The following is a 16,636-nucleotide window of genomic DNA, read 5'->3' as shown; positions in this document are numbered from 1 at the left end:
TGCTAATTTTTAGTTTATCAATAAAGTTGATATGTGGCTCTTCATTAAAGACAATTTCACTGTCTGTCTCTGCCTCCCTATATATCTGTTTCCCTCACTATCTCTGACTATGTCTTTCTCTCTGTCTGCCTCTCTCATCAATTCCAATCATGGCACAGAGCTTACAGATAATTGAAAGATTATTTAAAATCTTATATCTCGTAATTAAGAAGATGATTGTGTAATAAGACAATTATAGTCCATTATATCTTGAGACTTTTAATAAATATTTAAAACATATTTAATTTAAAAATTCTGCTTTACTTTTAGCATAATTTAGGTGTGTTTGACCTAAGTAGATTAATAAATTCATAAGTATGATAACACTTTGAAAATTCTAATGTGTTGTTATTCCCAAGAAATGTTAAATGGTAAAATATATTCTTTTACAAATTCTTAAAAATGAGGGCTCCATTAATGAATAACTAATTTCAATGAGCTTTTATAATAAATAAAAAATAATGTTTATTAAAGATTTATGTTTTATCTTACTTGGCCTTTAATAAAGAGAGTTACTCAGCTTTTTAATTATCTTCTGTTATTTGAAGTTATTAACAGGGATGAAAATGAATTAGTTCTCTTCTCCCTTACAGCTTCATAAAGGCAAGAGGGGAGAGAGAGAGAGAGAGAGAGAGAGAGAGAGAGAGAGAGAGACACCATTGTTTACAATTCGCACTCTGCTTCCTAGTTACATTAGACAGAATCCTGTTTTATTTTAAATCCTTCATTTTAATAAAAAATCACCCTGAGTAGATTAATGAGTGTTCTAGTTTGGTTTTATTGCTTTGATAAACACCTGACCTGAATCAAGCTGAGAGAGAAAAAAGTTTGGTTGGCTTACACTTCCACGTCATAGTCCATCATGGAGCAAAGTCATTGCAGGAACTCAAGCTGGAATCTGGAGGAGGATCTGAAGCAGAGTCTGTGAAGGAACAGTGCTTATTAGCTTGCTCTCTGCTTCTGTTCATCTGGCCTTTGTATACAAGCCAGGCCCACCTGCCCAGGGCTATTAGTGCCCACACTGTGCTAAGTACTCTTTATCAATTAGAAAATCAAGAAATACCTCCCTCCTCCCCAGTGTGCATGCCCATTGATAGGTGCCAGAGGAAAGCCAGAGGCTTATGGGCAGCAGAGGCCATGTATTAATAAAGCTGTCCATGAGTTGTCCACGGTTGCCGTGTTCTGAGAATTTTCTCCCAAGTCCTTCCTTGTTTAATTCTGTTATTATTTATTTATTTAATCATGTATGTTTTAAAATTGTATTTACTCTGAGAATTCCATGCATGCACACAATATATTTTGATCCTATCCACCATCATCACTCACTTCTAATTCCCTTATTCTCCTTCCTCCACATCCTTCCAAACTTTATGGCTTTGTATGTTTTTATAGCCCAGTAAGGCTAATTAGTTTGGCCCATGTGCTCATGAATGCAGACAATCCACTGCAGCATGGACAATCTACCAAGAAAGCTTTATCTCCTCTAGCACCTATCAACAGCAAAAATCTCCCTACTAAGGATAGGGCCTCATGGGCCTGCTGAGGGCTGTGGGAGTATACAGCAGGTGACAACTAGTATTTGACAAATCAACCTACCAGACATATAACTCCCTGATGGGGAGACCCACCTGGCAAATTCATGGGGACACTGGCTGTGGAAGCTGGTTGTTTTCTGTCTATAACTTTCTCATGTGCCACCATTATACTTCCCTATAAGAACAGCTGTGGGGTTCTTTCCACACCCCTTCGGGAGTGTGTTTTACATTTCTGGGCACACATTTAGCTGTGGATTTCTGTTTAAGCTGTATAATTCTGATGAACAAAAATATTAACAGAATATTCTTCTTTATTGACACAGGAAAGTAACAGTATTCTCAGTCTCTAAGACAGCCTTTCACACATTTTGCAAAGACCTTAGAACAAGTCCAAAACAGACTAAGCTGCCCCTACAGAATATACACAAAGACTAATTCCCAGTTATTGTTTATTTCTAAATCAAGGCCAGGCTGTTTACACTGAGATTGGCTCCTTGCAGTAGCTCTCTTTCTGTACATACCCTGACCAATCAAGGTTCAACCAATTGTTTAATATCTGGGACCCTTCACCAACTTAGAACTATGTGCATGGGTCAATGTGACATTACTAGCCTAAGAGAAACTACCTGACTTATCTTGTGTTTTGAGAATGGATAGGGCCCTGAAAATGTAACTTATATTTGTCCAGGGTTTGGCTGTAAGGGAGCAGCAGAAGTGTGGAGAGAGATGGCTGTGTAGAGCTATGTGAGAGCTGCTGTAGAATGTGAGTGAAGTGAGTGTATATGTGCTGAGAGATGAAGAAGAAGGAGGAGGATGAGGTGGAGGAAGAAGACGAGGAAGAGAAGAAGCATGATAGAAGTCTGAGGGAGTGAATGGGTGAAAGAGTAAGTGAATAAAGAGTGCCTGAATAATCTAGAAGTATGTGTGTGGTGAATGAGTGTGAGAGAAAGAGCTGTATGTAAGAGCTGTTGCTATGTAGAGGAGCTATGTCTAGGAACTGTGAAGTACTCTATGGTGAAAGAGCTATGCAAATCAGATATTTAGCTGTGGCTGTGTGGAGATTTGTAACTGTGTGGAGGCAAGGAAGATGAAGCTGTGTAGAAAAGCGATGTAGAAGAGAAATGTGTGCAAAGGAAAGATGTACAGCTTTGTGAAAAATGTATGTGTGTAGAGATATGTAGTTGTATGCAGCACTATGGAGATATGTAGCTGTGTGAAGACAGAAAGAGTCAGAGACCACTTTTAAGATGAAGTAAAAGAGAAAGTTATCATCAGAAAGCATATATGTTTCCTTATTTCACCAGTTATAGATAAATTGAACCTTATTCCTAATTACCCTCAGGGAAAAAAAAAAGTTTCTGCTGTGGGATGGTCTGTATGTCAAATGTGTTGCTGATTGGTCAATAAATAAATCACTGATTGGTCAGTGGCCAGACAGGAAGTATAGGCGGGACTAACAGAGAGAAGAATTGAGAGAACAGGAAGCTGGGTGAGGGAGACACTGCCAGCCGCCATGATGAGAAACAACATGTAAAGATACTGGTAAGCCACGAGCCATGTGGCAAGGTACAGATTAATAAAAATGGATTAATTTAAGCTGTAAGAACAGTTAGCACGAAGCCTGCCATGGCCATACAGTTTGTAAGCAATATAAGTCTCTGTGTTTACTTGGTCGGGTTTGAGCAGCTGTGGGACTGGCAGGTGAGAGAGATTCGTCCTGACTGTGGGCCAGGCAGGAAAACTCAAGCAACAAGTTTCCCATCCCTTGCTACTTTGAGACATTCCTTTTGTTACCCTGAGCTGATCATGAGAGCTGATCTTTCAGTTACCCTTCCCCCATCTAAGCTGCAAATTTGACTCTCTTGATTTTGTACAGGTATTGTGCAGACAACCATAGGGGCCGTGAGTTCATCGGTGCAATGACATTGTCATATCTAGACAACACAACCATGACATTTCTTCCTGAATTCTCAATCTTATGATCCTTCTGCCATCAGGATGGTCTTAGAGCCTCATCGGGAAGGGTTGTAATATAGATGCCCAGTTTATGGATGAGTACTCTGGAGTCATTTACTCTCTACATTTTAACCATTCTTGGGCCTCTGTATTAGCTAACATCTGTCCATTAAAAGGATGCAATTCTAACTATTATTCTTCATGAAAATATAAAGTTCATTTTCCATGAAATTGTAGCTATTATGTATGTTGTTGTTTGTTTTTGCTCTTTTTACTCTTTTGGTGGCCTGCCACCCAGATGTTAAGGAAACACATACAGTGGCTTATTATTACTTATGAATGCCATGCCTTAGCTTGGCTTGTTTCTTGCCAGCTTTTCTTAACTTAAAATTACCCCATCTACCTTTTGCCTCTGGGCTTTTTCCTTTTCTTGCTTCTGTATATCTTACCTTCACTCTTACTCCACGGCTGGCTGTGTGGCTGGGCGTCTGGCCCCTAGCATCTTCCTCTCCTTGTTCTCTTGCTCCTTCTTTCTCTCCTCTCAGATTTCTCTTTCTATTTATTCTCTCTGCCAGCCCCACCCATCCTTTGTTTTGCCTTGCTATTGGTCACTCAGCTTTTTATTAGGCCATCAGGTGTTTTAGACAGGCAAAGTAACACAGCTTTACAGAGTTAAACAAATACAACATCAAAGAATGCCACACATCTTTGCATCATTAAACAAATGTTCCACAGCATAAACAAATGTAACACATCTTAAAGTAATATTCTACAACAATATATGCAATTCTCACAACTTAGAATTTATTATTAATCATTCAGGAATTATTTATTTGTCTATTAGTTTTATATCTAGATATAATTATTTATTGAGGATGGTAATTGTGTTTTTCTGAATGTTTTAAAATTTTGTACTTATTTGTTATTAAAGTAGCTAAGCACTGAATTGGTTGCTTGATTATGAATTGATTGTGTATGTTGCCCATTTCCTGGACACCAATATTCTGTGAGTAGGGGCTGTAAACATGGCTCTGTAGTTGAGAGCACTTGGTACTCTGTGTACAGAGACCCAAGTTTGGTTCCCAATATCTATATCATGGTTCACAGCATCTGTAACACGAGTTTCAGGGCATCTGATACCCTCTTCTGACCTCTGAGGGCAGGAGGCATGCACACAGCGTCCATGCATACATGCAAAAAAAACCAGAAACACATATAAAATAAAGTGAATAAAATCTGAATTTTAAAGAACAATAGTATAAGCAACATGCTTAAGCATAATGAGCTAGTAATTTAATTTTCTAGCCTTTTGCTAAGCACTTTAAAATATCTTTAAAGCCTGAGAATCTTCATCAATTACTGGATTTCATGGTAAATGGAGGCATCTTAAAAGCTGTGTAATGTTTATCACAATGTCTGTGCTATTCCCTATTCACATAACTCCCCACATCCATACAGCAATGACATCAGTACAACCTTTCATTTTAGCCAACCTGATGTTTTAATTTACATTTTCATAACAGCATCCTTGTGTGGAACATCTGTTAATGTTGAATTTATTAGTTGTGTAAGCTTAGTGGGTACATACGTTTTTTTCATAATTTACTGATTGGTAAGTCTTGAGAGTTCTCTGTTTAACATTTGAAGAACTCTTTTTCTGAACATGTATCTTTCATTTATCCATATCCTGTATATCCCTAATCCTTTCACTTCATAGAGTCATGCACAGAGCAAAGGGTAGTTTTTGGTGGGTTTTTTTTTTTGGTTCAGTTAATCTAATTTTAGTTTTACAGTTCATATTAATAGTGCCAGGTTCAAAATCTATTTGTCTGGTTCTAAATCCTGAAGGTTTTCAATGCCAGTTTTTATTTTTTCTATTAAATTTTGATGTGGGATGTTTTTATTTATTTGAAATGTTTTTTTATAATAGATTTAATAACTATTTGCATTTTGCACTTAATCTGTGATTGATATTCTTGTATGTATTATATCAGAGCTTGATCTCTTCTCCCTTCCTCCCTCCATTCCTTCTTTCTTTTCCTGTAGATACCCAATTGATCCATTATCATTTGGTGAAATTACCTTCTGTCTTCATTGAGTTGTTGCTTATCATTCAGAAAATAAGTTGGGCATATTTGGGGGATTATTTGTGAGCATTCAATTATTCCCCATTGCTTGAGAGATTACATTCTTAACAAATAAATTGACAATGTCATAAAGCTTACTTATTTTAGTTTTATTTATCGAAAATTTTACATTTTGCTGTTCTGAGTTATCTTTCACTCGATTAGCAAGCTCCTGTTCTCTCTCTGTCTCTTTCTATACACACACACACACACACACACACACACACAAACAAAACAAAACAAAACAAAACACAATTAATCCCTTTCATAAATACATATTTACAATTTTGGTGTCCTTATATTCATTTTAATTTATAAAAATTGAAAAAAGAGATGCACATACTTTTTTTCATATCATAATCGTTGCTAAACTCATTTAGTAGGCCATTGAGCTATTTTGCCTCTTGTTGGACACTCTACTTTTATCCATAGACAATGATGTCATCTGTAGAAAGACTTGCTGTTTTTCCTGTGTTCTCACTTGAATGTCTTTCATTTTTCTTTCTTGTTGCCTAGCTACAACTTCCATCACTATAGTCAGTAAGAGTCATGAGAGTTAGTCTCAACTTTTCCCAAATCTCCAGGGACAGTGTTTACTCCTGCAATCTCTTATAGTAATGTTTTCAGTTGGTTTTCCTTCCTGCCAGTTAAGAAATATCTTCTTTATTCTTATGCAACTGAGAATTCTAACCTTGTTGGTTTTCAAATTTTATTAAAGATATTTTTCTCTATTGATGAATAAGATCATAAAACGTTTTTTCTTCTGTACTCCATTGATAGTGTGAATTATATTGAACACATTTGAATATTTAGTTCTAACTAAATGCTTTACCTCACTGAAAATTTCTGTGTTTGGTTCATGCTAATTCATCCCTAGATATTTGATAAAAGTATCTATTGAAATCATTTTTATTTATATGTTCCATTTTAGAAACTGTTAGTTTATAAAGTAAGTTTCTTTTAGAAAGCCATTCAGTGAATCTTATATTGTGAAGGCTTTATTCACTTGTAGTGTTGGCATTTGATTTTTTGCGTATTTTATTTTCTAATTTAAAAACTTTTATGAATTCATTGTGTTCAAATGCAATATGTTGTGCAAAGAGCTCAGTTAAGCTGAGCATCAGGTGCCTCATATTATAGTGGAATGAGACTGAACCTCCCGGCCTCACCACATTCAGTTGCCCTAAGAACCCTTTTTGCCAAATACTATCTTGTGTCAGTTAATTAATCAAACATCACTAACTTTTAGAGCTAAATGTGAGAACTGAAAGATGAAATTTGTTAAAAACAAAGCTTCTAAGCATATCTATATGTCCCTGGACAAGAAAGGAATTATTTTATCTCCCTTTCCCTTGTCTCACAGGGAAAGACAGCGATGAGAATGCGGGTTTTTACGAATCTGGGACCACATAGCTTTCTGCAGTGTGGCCACTTGGCATCTCGATCTCAAGCTGCTAGTCTCTGCAAGCGCAACGTATCACTCTTATTTAAATCTTCTAGTCTTTTATACTTTGTTATGGAGACCCAAACCTAAGAGTGTCTGCTTGTGTGTGTGGGTGTGTGTGGTGTGTTCACCTGTGAGAGGTAAATAGGGTTATCCTTTTGAGAATTCAAATATGTTTAAGATTTGTAAACTTCATATACCATTTTGCTTTATGCGTATCATATTCAAAATATATATGTATTCAAATATAATCAACATATGTTTATATATAATAAAATACAACATCTTTTATAGTAATTTTGTTCATAACATTATTGCAGATGTTTAGATAAGGATAATTACATATAAAGTTTAAATTAGATTCTTCACATAATATACTGCACTTACTGAAGTATTTTATTTTAATTTCCCCAAGGGCAACATCACATAATCTCATGCACATAATTTTTTGTTGCCTTATTGTGGAAGGTAGTTATATCTTTTTTTTCTTTTGAAAGCAGAATTTTTAAAATCAATCAAACAACATAGGGAGGCTGTCTGTCTTTTATAAGTATCAGGTATAATTTCAGAGTTAACTTACAACAGGCTTAAGAGCTGTTTTTGAATCTTTCCAAGTCCATTTCTTCCTTATTCACACATCTAAATACTTGTTATCCAAATTCCTTATTATAAGAATTATTGAACATGTATCAAAGTGTGTTTTTAAAACAATATCTGTTGTAGCCTGGAGAATCTATTTGTTGCATCTGTTTATTTTCATGACCATATTTGCATTGGAGCTAGGGAGATGCTTCTGCACAGCTGGATCTGCTGTTTAACCAAGAGGACTGTGTTTGAGTGTCTAGAGACCAGCATCGGACCCAACTGTGCAAGGACAAGAGTGATGCTTTCACACCCTAGGGGACTGAAGAAACTGGAGAGGTTGCATAAAGGGAACAACCAGTTCACTTTTTAAAAAGTCTCATAGAAATGCTTTGTTTTCATACTAAATATCTTATCCAAGGACTCTGACCTGGTTTTCTTGCTCCACTTCAATTTCTACCTCACAATTCCACAGAAACTCTCGAATTAAAGCTGCATTCAAAACGTTGTTCGTGTTGCATGAAGAGCACCTCCCACACAGAATAATATATAAACAACATTAGATGAATTTAAGAAGGGGAATAAAGAAAACCATAAATGCTTTAAAAATAAGATAGGGAGGTAGCTCGGTACTTGAGAGCACTTGATGCTCTGGCAGAATAGCAGGGTTAGGTTCCCAGCACCCACTTCAGGAAGCTCACCACTGCTTGCAACTTCAGCTCCATGAGATCCCAGGCCCTTCTCTGGCCTACGTGGGTGCCTAACATGCATGTGGTGCACATGCATACATACACACACACACACACACACACACACATGAGTTGTATGGCCTATTCTTCTGTATTTCAACTTTAACTCCAAAGTTCTAGGAGAAAAATGACGCTGGCCTCTGATGATAAACAGGAAGTATACACACACACACAAACACATGAGTTGTATGGCCTATTCTTCTGTATTTCAACTTTAACTCCAAAGTTCTAGGAGAAAAGGGACTCTGGCCTCTGATGATAAACAGGAGGCATACGTAAGGTCAATGTGGAGGGAAGACAGGAATTTTGAAGGTTCTTGGAGGCCCCTATCCAGCTGTGATAAAAGAGAGTTAACAATTGATGCACTGGGAACTAGACCGGACAAACTGTTTATAGAAAGAGGTGTTCCTACTGTGGAGCTACATGCAAGCTGCACAGATGATCTGAGGGTTGTAGCTCTGGGAGTCAGCATCCATGTTGGTGTGGGGTGTGGGATTCCTGCTGATGCAGTTGCTTTTGAGTTATCCCTGCATATGATAAGTAACACTTCACCTACACTCATGTTAGTGACTCCAGTAACAAACAGAAATAAAAACTCATCGCTATACCAAACTGAACCTTGGTGCAGTCATTACTTTGGTCTATCCTGGGCTCCCTTCCTGGCATGAGTTGATGTGTGTGTTACATCTTCCTAGGTAAAGTCTGTCATACCACAATGCACAAACACACAAAACAAAAAAATAAATATTTAAAAATACAGCCAATGTCAGAAAACTACTAAATGTATAGTAAAAACAAAAAGGAAGAGGTAACACAAGGAACAACAACAAAAACAAAACAAACAAACAAAATAACCCCACAAAGTTCTTTTGCTTTATTCTTGGTTCTCTAAAATTGGAATGTATCCACTGGTTGTGGGCACGAGGAATGGAGAGGTGAACTTGAAGTATTTTTTATTAACTACAGGTTTGCTTAGTGTTGAACCTGTGAACTCCAAATGTCAAATGTCCAACAGAAACTTCATCACTTTAGTAGTTTCCATTCTTTTCATACTAGGAGTCTTAGCCTGTTGTACTTGGCTACCATCTATGACAGTAAGATTGTAAACAAATATTTTAATTGTAAATAGAGATAAATTAGATGGGAATATAAACAAGACAGAGAAAACATAAGCTATTTTATTGCTTTAACAATTTTGAAAGGAATAAAATACATACTTGAATAATTTATAGGATAATTATAAAAGACATTTTGTCTTTTGGTCAAACAAACTTTCAAGTTAAAAAATATTTTTCTAAACATTTCACTGTTAGTAAGCTATGTTACTGACTTTTGTGATTGTTCCTTATGTATATTTAAATGTATTTGGATATTGTCATTGTACATAGTTATGAGCTACATAAAGGCATGTTAGAAGTAATATTATGGAAAATTGTGAGAAAAGGAGAAAGGCATCAGTTAGGTATCTTAGGGGCCAAGACCTTGAAAATAAACACTTCTTGTCCTTGTGTTGTGTGACAAAACTCTTTCTTAGGAGACACAACACTAATGTCTACTCACACTACATAAGGAAGCCGTGACAGAACAAAGTACAGACACCATGAAAGTCCAACTTGGTAAACCAATGAGTTTTATTGTGGTTACTTAGAGGGATTTGGTTGAGGGGTTACAAACAGGAGTAGAAATGGCTCAAATAGAGTTGTATCAGCAAGGATCATTTCAGCATGGTGGCAGCTCACAAAAGCTGGAAAACCTGGAGCACACTGCATAGCCTGCAAGAAGATCAACAGGTTGGAGAGTGTCCTTTCCAGGTCCCGCAGTTTGTCTAAACATCTCCCAGGCATCTCCACTGGTTTCCGCTTCTTCCAGGTAGCACTCTGGTCTCAGAATCCTCTTTGCAGCTTTTCTTCTCTCAGAGTCTTCTTTGTAGCTCTGATCACCTGAGAGGAACTCTTAGTTTTCAGTTTTTATTCTAGTAGGGTGGGCACTAAAGAATCTGGTCAGTTTCATGGACTTCCTGAAGCTATTTTGAGTTGTTTACCGTCTGGCTTAATGAGTTTCTCTGAAGGATAGAATGTTCCAGTCTCACAGGAAACTGTTACACCATACCTTGACAACTAGATCCATCTTCACTAGAAGCCAGAAATGTCCTAAGTTCTATGGGTCAGTTAGTTGTGGTGGAAGGCCAGAAGTAAGGAAAATATTGAGAGACACTCGCTCATATTATGGTTTCCTGCATTTATCTTTCTTCTATCACATAACAAGTTTATGAATACAGATTCTTGGAAGGTATGTGTGATCAGATATTTTATTGGCCCTAAAAGGTGTGTATAAAACTCCAGCAAACAGATTGTGATGCATAAGCATATGGGCTTCATGGGTGAGACAACTGAACTAACCTGCTCACACCCAACCCCTTTACCTCAGCTCACTAAAGCATTGTTAACCTCTAGATAGGAACCCTTGATGACAGCCCATTCTCAGGATTTGTTACTGCTATACGGAAGCCTACTTGCTTCATTTATCTTAAGCACTCACCTATAATAAAATTCCTTTATGCACCTCACATTTTCATCAACCATGGTTCACTCTTTGAATTTGTAAGAAAATTGACCAGAAAGCCCCCACTTCTCAATATGATTGCTCATGAGAGAGGTCAAGACAGATGTTATGGGCATTTTGGTTAAAGAGACCAATTTGACAGGTCCCCATCTTCCCTTATGGTCGTCCATGCTGTTGGGACACAAAAGGCCAGATCAGGTCAGATTAAAAACAAATAAGTGCAGGTTTATTTGGCATTGCTCCTGGTCGGGTTCATCAGTCCCAAAGAACAGGGCCAAAAAAGTCACATGCCTGGGCTAAGGCAGGGAGGTTTTCTAAATGCCCCAGCAGGGTCAAAAGCTAAGCCCTTGTGTGGGCACTTGGGTGAACTGGATGTGTCAGGAAGAAGGGTTGCATTGGCTGCCAGAAACATGGATCTGGGCTTTTTGCACCATTTCTTTGTTTAGAGTTTTCTCAGTGTAGGTGGGATTGGGGGAAGTAGGGAAGACAGTGTTTCCCAGCTTGTGCAGGGGTAAGCAGGGGTTCCAACCGAACACATACAGGAAGGAGAAACAAGAGAATCACAGAAAGACTTTGTGGTTGGAAGACCAAAGAGATATGGAAGGCGTCTCATTGGAGCTTCTTGTTTTAAGGTTGTGTAGCTAAATGTCTTTAACATCCTAGACTGCCTCTCAATTCATTACAATCAGTTTTACCCACAGAATTTATATATATATAAAGATATATATATATATCTTTTATTTTTCTGTATTAAAACTGACCTGAATACATAAACTGGAGGATGGAAAAATGCCCCCCCCAACAGAGAATGATTAATATTAACATTTTACAATTAGAATTATTTTGGAACAAGTAAGGTAAGTGGCCTGAGGTACTCCATTGCAGGCCTTCTTTGTGTTAAATGACAACTTTGGCTTATGAATGAGTGCTGTATTGTCTCAGTATTCCTGCCTTTCCCCATACCACAAGTTTCCTAAGCTGCTAATGACCTTTCACAGATTTAGCTACCCTTAGAAGAGAAGCCCACTTCACAGCCTTCTTGCTTTCCTTATCCTAATGACCCAAAGCTTATCAAGCCCCCAGTCTTCCATCTCTAGTGTGTTCTTTCTGTTTGCCACTGCTAGAGACAAACATTGACTAAGAGAAATTCCCCACATACAGGCCCTCTTTTTCTTACAAGGCCTGAGGCAAATGAAAACTGTTCTTGCAAATTTTTAAGAAAACATAGATAAGGCTATCAAGGGCTCCAAGGGATTCATCCAACCCTTTGAACTAGCTTACAAAAAGATAATGATATTTCTGAATTAGACCCTCACCCACCTGAAAAGGCTTCTACCTTTCAAATTTATGCAGAATATGAGAACCAAATATATAGCATGAATGTAACAGAAACTAGCTTTCCCAATGGATTATTAGTTAGGGCTTACTATTGCTGTGAAGAGACACCATGATCACGGCAACTCTTATAAAGAAAACATATCATTAAGGTGGCCCGAACCCACAGTGAAATACTTCCTCCAATAAGACCACACCTCCTAATAGTGCCATTCCCTTTGGGGGCCATTTACTTTCAAACCACCACACCAAGGGAAGTAGTTGATCAACTCATGATGGGTGGAAGTTAGATAGCTAGAAAACTGAAAGACTTGTAGGCCATTTAGGATAGGTTTCTAAATCATAAATGTCTTTGCCTCGTTAGGCATATTATTTTGCTCCCTTGTTAACTTTATCATGTTTTTTTTTTCCTGTTTCTGTGAAGAGTGTCATTGGATTTTAATGGACATTGCAGTGATATTGTAGATTGCTTTGGGTAGTCTAGGCACTTCACAATATTAATTCTACTGATCTTTGAGAATGGGAGGTCTTTCTATCTTCTAATGTCTTCTTTTTTTAATGATTTAAAATTTTCATTGTAGAAGTCTTTGCTTCATTGGTTAGATTTATTCCAAGGTATTGTGAATTTGATTGTTTTTCTATTTTATCACTCAATATATTTTTTTTATTGGTATATAGAAAAGTTACTGGTTTTGTATATTGATTTTGTTACCTACAAGTTTATTGACAATTTTTATCTATTCTAAAAATTTCTGCTGGAGTCCATATGGTCAATTATAGGATTATATCCTAAAACAATGGGACAATTTTAGGTCTTCTTTTCCTATTTGGATCCTGTGTCTTTCCTTTTCTATTGTTACTGCTCTAGCTAAAACTTAGAGAATTTTAATGACAAGAATTGTCCTGACCCAGATTTTACAGGAAATGTTCTCAGTTTTTTTCCATATCTAATATGAAGTGAACTCTTTTTTTTATTCTTTTTATTTTATTTTATTTTACAATACAATTCAGTTTTACATATCAGGCACAGATTCCCTTGTTCTCCCCCCCTCCCCCTCCCTCCCCCCCCAGCCCACCCCCCATTCCCACCTCCTCCAGGGCAAAGCCTCCCCTGAGGACTGAGATCAACCTGGTAGACTCAGTCCAGGCAGGTCCAGTCCCCTTCTCCCAGGCCAAGCCAAGCGACCCTGCATAAGCCCCAGGTTACAAGAGGAATGTTTATATGAGTGAGAATTGTTGAGACCAAGGTTGGATAAAGCACAGGGACAAATAGCCAAACGAATGGAAACACATGAACTATGAACCAATGGCTGAGGGGGCCCCAACTGGATCAGGCCCTCTGAATGGGTGAGACAGTTGATTGGCTTGATCTGTTTGGGAGGCATCCAGGCAGTGGGACCTGGTCCTGTGCCCATTGCATGAGTTGGCTGTTTGAAGTGAACTCTTAATATACCTCTGCCTAACTGATTTTAGTTTGAAATCTACTTTGTCACCTATTAGTATAAGGATAACTGCTTGATTTCTGGTTCTGTTTGCTGGCTGGAATTATTTTTCCATTGTTTTTTCCCAAGACTATGTTTGTCTTTACCAGTAAAGAACACTTCTTAGAGGCAAAAGCCAGTTAGATCTCAGTTTTAAATATTATATATTAGTGTGTCTTTCTTTTGTACTTGCTATTATTTTTCTGACACATATAATGATACTAAAGAATCATTATCTAATATCAAAACCTTTTCCATTTTCAATTATTCTAAATTCTTATTTGTATATTTGCTTATTTTTCTTTTAAAGTTTAAGTTTTGATTCCCTTACAAAAATACAGATAATCCTGTAATTATTTAGAATGTAGATACTACTTACTTTGAAATATGCATACTTTTGAATTTTAAGTTATTTCCTCATGTATATCAGACTGGCATGTATGTTTAAACATATCATTGCTATAAAAGTGTGATAGTCACCTTGGCCAGAACCTGTCATTGCCTCATTTTGCTTTGCTTTTTCTTTTATGGTTTTTCTTTCCTTATTTCTTAATTTCCTCCCACCTTCCCTTGTCAATTGGTTTATCTCATTCTCTTGGTCTCTCTCTCTCTCATCCTCCATCTCCCTTCTTTTCCATCTCTTTCTCTCCCTTTTCTTCTCTTTCCCCAGCTCACTAACTCTCTTTCTTTCTCTTCATTTTTTTTAAGCAAGCTATAAATTATAGAAACAATTAGTCAATTTCACCTGATATCTTTATTTTGGAGAATTATATTCTTGCTTCTCTATTTTTGGCAGATTTTTAATTATTTGCTTAAATGGTAGCTATATTACCTGCCAGTCAATTTAAGCTATGATTGACATTATTTTTGAAAAATGAGTAGGCTTGGAATTTTAAATTTAGCTTTACTCTTTTTTCTTTTGTAATTGAATGTGTCAAGCAGTTTTTATTCCTTTATGTTGTTCTTATTCATACTTTTTTTATACAGCCCCATTCTATCCCACTATCCCCTTTAAGTATTCCACTTTTTTCTTTCAAATATTTCCACTTCAACTTTCATGTCGCATGTGTCCTATTTGTTCTTGACTCTTTTCTCTGCCCTCACTGTTCCTTAAGATCTGTGCCTTCCTGTAGCCCCATATACCGCACACACACACACACACACACACACACACACACACACACACACACCTACACACACCTCACATTCACATGCATGTATAAATTTGAATCCAGAGCATCTGCATATGAACAGAAACTTCTTGTTTTTTTCTTTTAATTTCCTTGCTTATTTTACTTAACAAACTATTTCAGTTGCAACTCTTTTGTTATAAATATGATTTTTATTTTCGTTATGGGTAGATAAAATTTCATGTATTTGCAACCCTTTATATATTATATGACACTTTATTTGCTCACTTCTTAATAAACAGAAATGGTTCTCTTATCAATTGTGAAAAGTATCGCAACAAAGATGGCTGTGCAAGTTTCTCTGTGGTTTGTTGACAAAGGTTTTCTGGTATTTACCCTGCAAGTAATGTAGGTAGGCAGATGGTAGTTTGTTTTCTAGTTGTTTGGTGAATCTCTGCTCTGACTTCCACACTTGATGGGAATTTCTTAAGCTCCCCTCTGCTTGGCATAATACAGAATCTGTCTTCTTTTTATTCTGACTTTTGCTCAGCATACCAAATAGATGTATCTTCATGTCTGCCATCTTACTCAAAAGTCTTAATGTCTTTTGACTTGAAAATTAAATCAAGATTCAGAGATATTTTTTACAGGTATGTATTTGCTATCCGTGTCATTTTGTTATTATAATTTTAGTTACTCTGAACCTTAATTTATTTAACTTCTTTTCTAGTGTATTATTTTATTTTTCTGGTTACCTCTTGGGTGAAATTCATCATTCTCTCCAGTATGCAAAGTTCCTTCAAGTACTTACTGCAGTAGTTGGATAATAGTCAAGAATTCCTTCCTAAATTATGAAGGATCGATTATGAATCATAAAAGCTATGGTAAAGAGGTCTAGTTAGGCTGTGGAGACCTACAAAGATTTCCTAGTGAGATCTGAGTTTGCTTTACCCAGCAGATCTACCTTAGAAGATTGCTTGACCATGTGCATGATTTCTAGGTGATTGGAAGGGTCTACACTTGGCTGAGCTAGAGGGAGGTCTTTTGCTCTACCCCTTGGCATTCCTAGAAATAGCCCTTTAGAAGAGACAGAAGGGGCAGGTAGATAATGATCCAGGCATCTGGTGGCTTAGGCCCTCCCGATGCTATCCTATGTTTCTATCTGTTTTTCTCCTCTCTATCTTTCTATCTATATCTCTTATCCCTCTCTCCTCAAGAGTCCCCTGGGGTAAAATGTGGGAGCTGGTCTCCCAGTTGGTGTCCCACAGTAGGCGACTGTTGCCATTCAGAGCTTGAAATGCATGATTCCACGCTGTCCTGACTTTTAGACTCTCTGTTGAGCTGGTTGCTATTTCTCTAGAGTGTGCTTTCACAGGTGACTTGATGTTTGTGTCTTGCAGCTTTCAGTATTATTTATTTGTTTTCTACACTCAGTATTTTAATTACACTAGTATGTAAGGAGGTTCTTTTCTCTTCCTGTCTGCAAGGCCTTCTACATACCTTTTGTATCTTAGTGGCTTTCTCCTTAGTTACATTTGTGAGATTTTCTGTTACTATTTTATTTATACTTTTCTATTCCTTTAAATATTGCACTGCTTGTCCCTCCTATATGCCTATGATGTATAGATTTGATCTTTCAATTGTGTCCCGTTAGTCTCCTATATCCTGTTCATACTCTAAAAATAATTTATCTTTAT

General features: G+C 37.0%; 1 long non-coding RNA gene across 1 annotated transcript in view; it reads right to left on the bottom strand.

The window, feature by feature from the left end:
- Window positions 1-860: 860 nt before the first annotated feature.
- Window positions 861-16,636, bottom strand: part of LOC128106747 (uncharacterized) — a 53,922-nt gene continuing 38,146 nt past the window's right edge. Inside the window, exon 3 of the long non-coding RNA XR_008216814.1 lies at window positions 861-961. This is a non-coding gene — a long non-coding RNA (uncharacterized LOC128106747). The remainder of the gene's footprint in view (window positions 962-16,636) is intronic.

The sequence above is a fragment of the Peromyscus californicus genome, unplaced genomic scaffold (assembly GCF_007827085.1).
Source record: "Peromyscus californicus insignis strain IS unplaced genomic scaffold, ASM782708v3 Scaffold_9__1_contigs__length_137607984, whole genome shotgun sequence".
Taxonomy (NCBI): Eukaryota; Metazoa; Chordata; class Mammalia; order Rodentia; family Cricetidae; genus Peromyscus; species Peromyscus californicus.
This window is presented reverse-complemented; position numbering and strand designations above follow the sequence as displayed.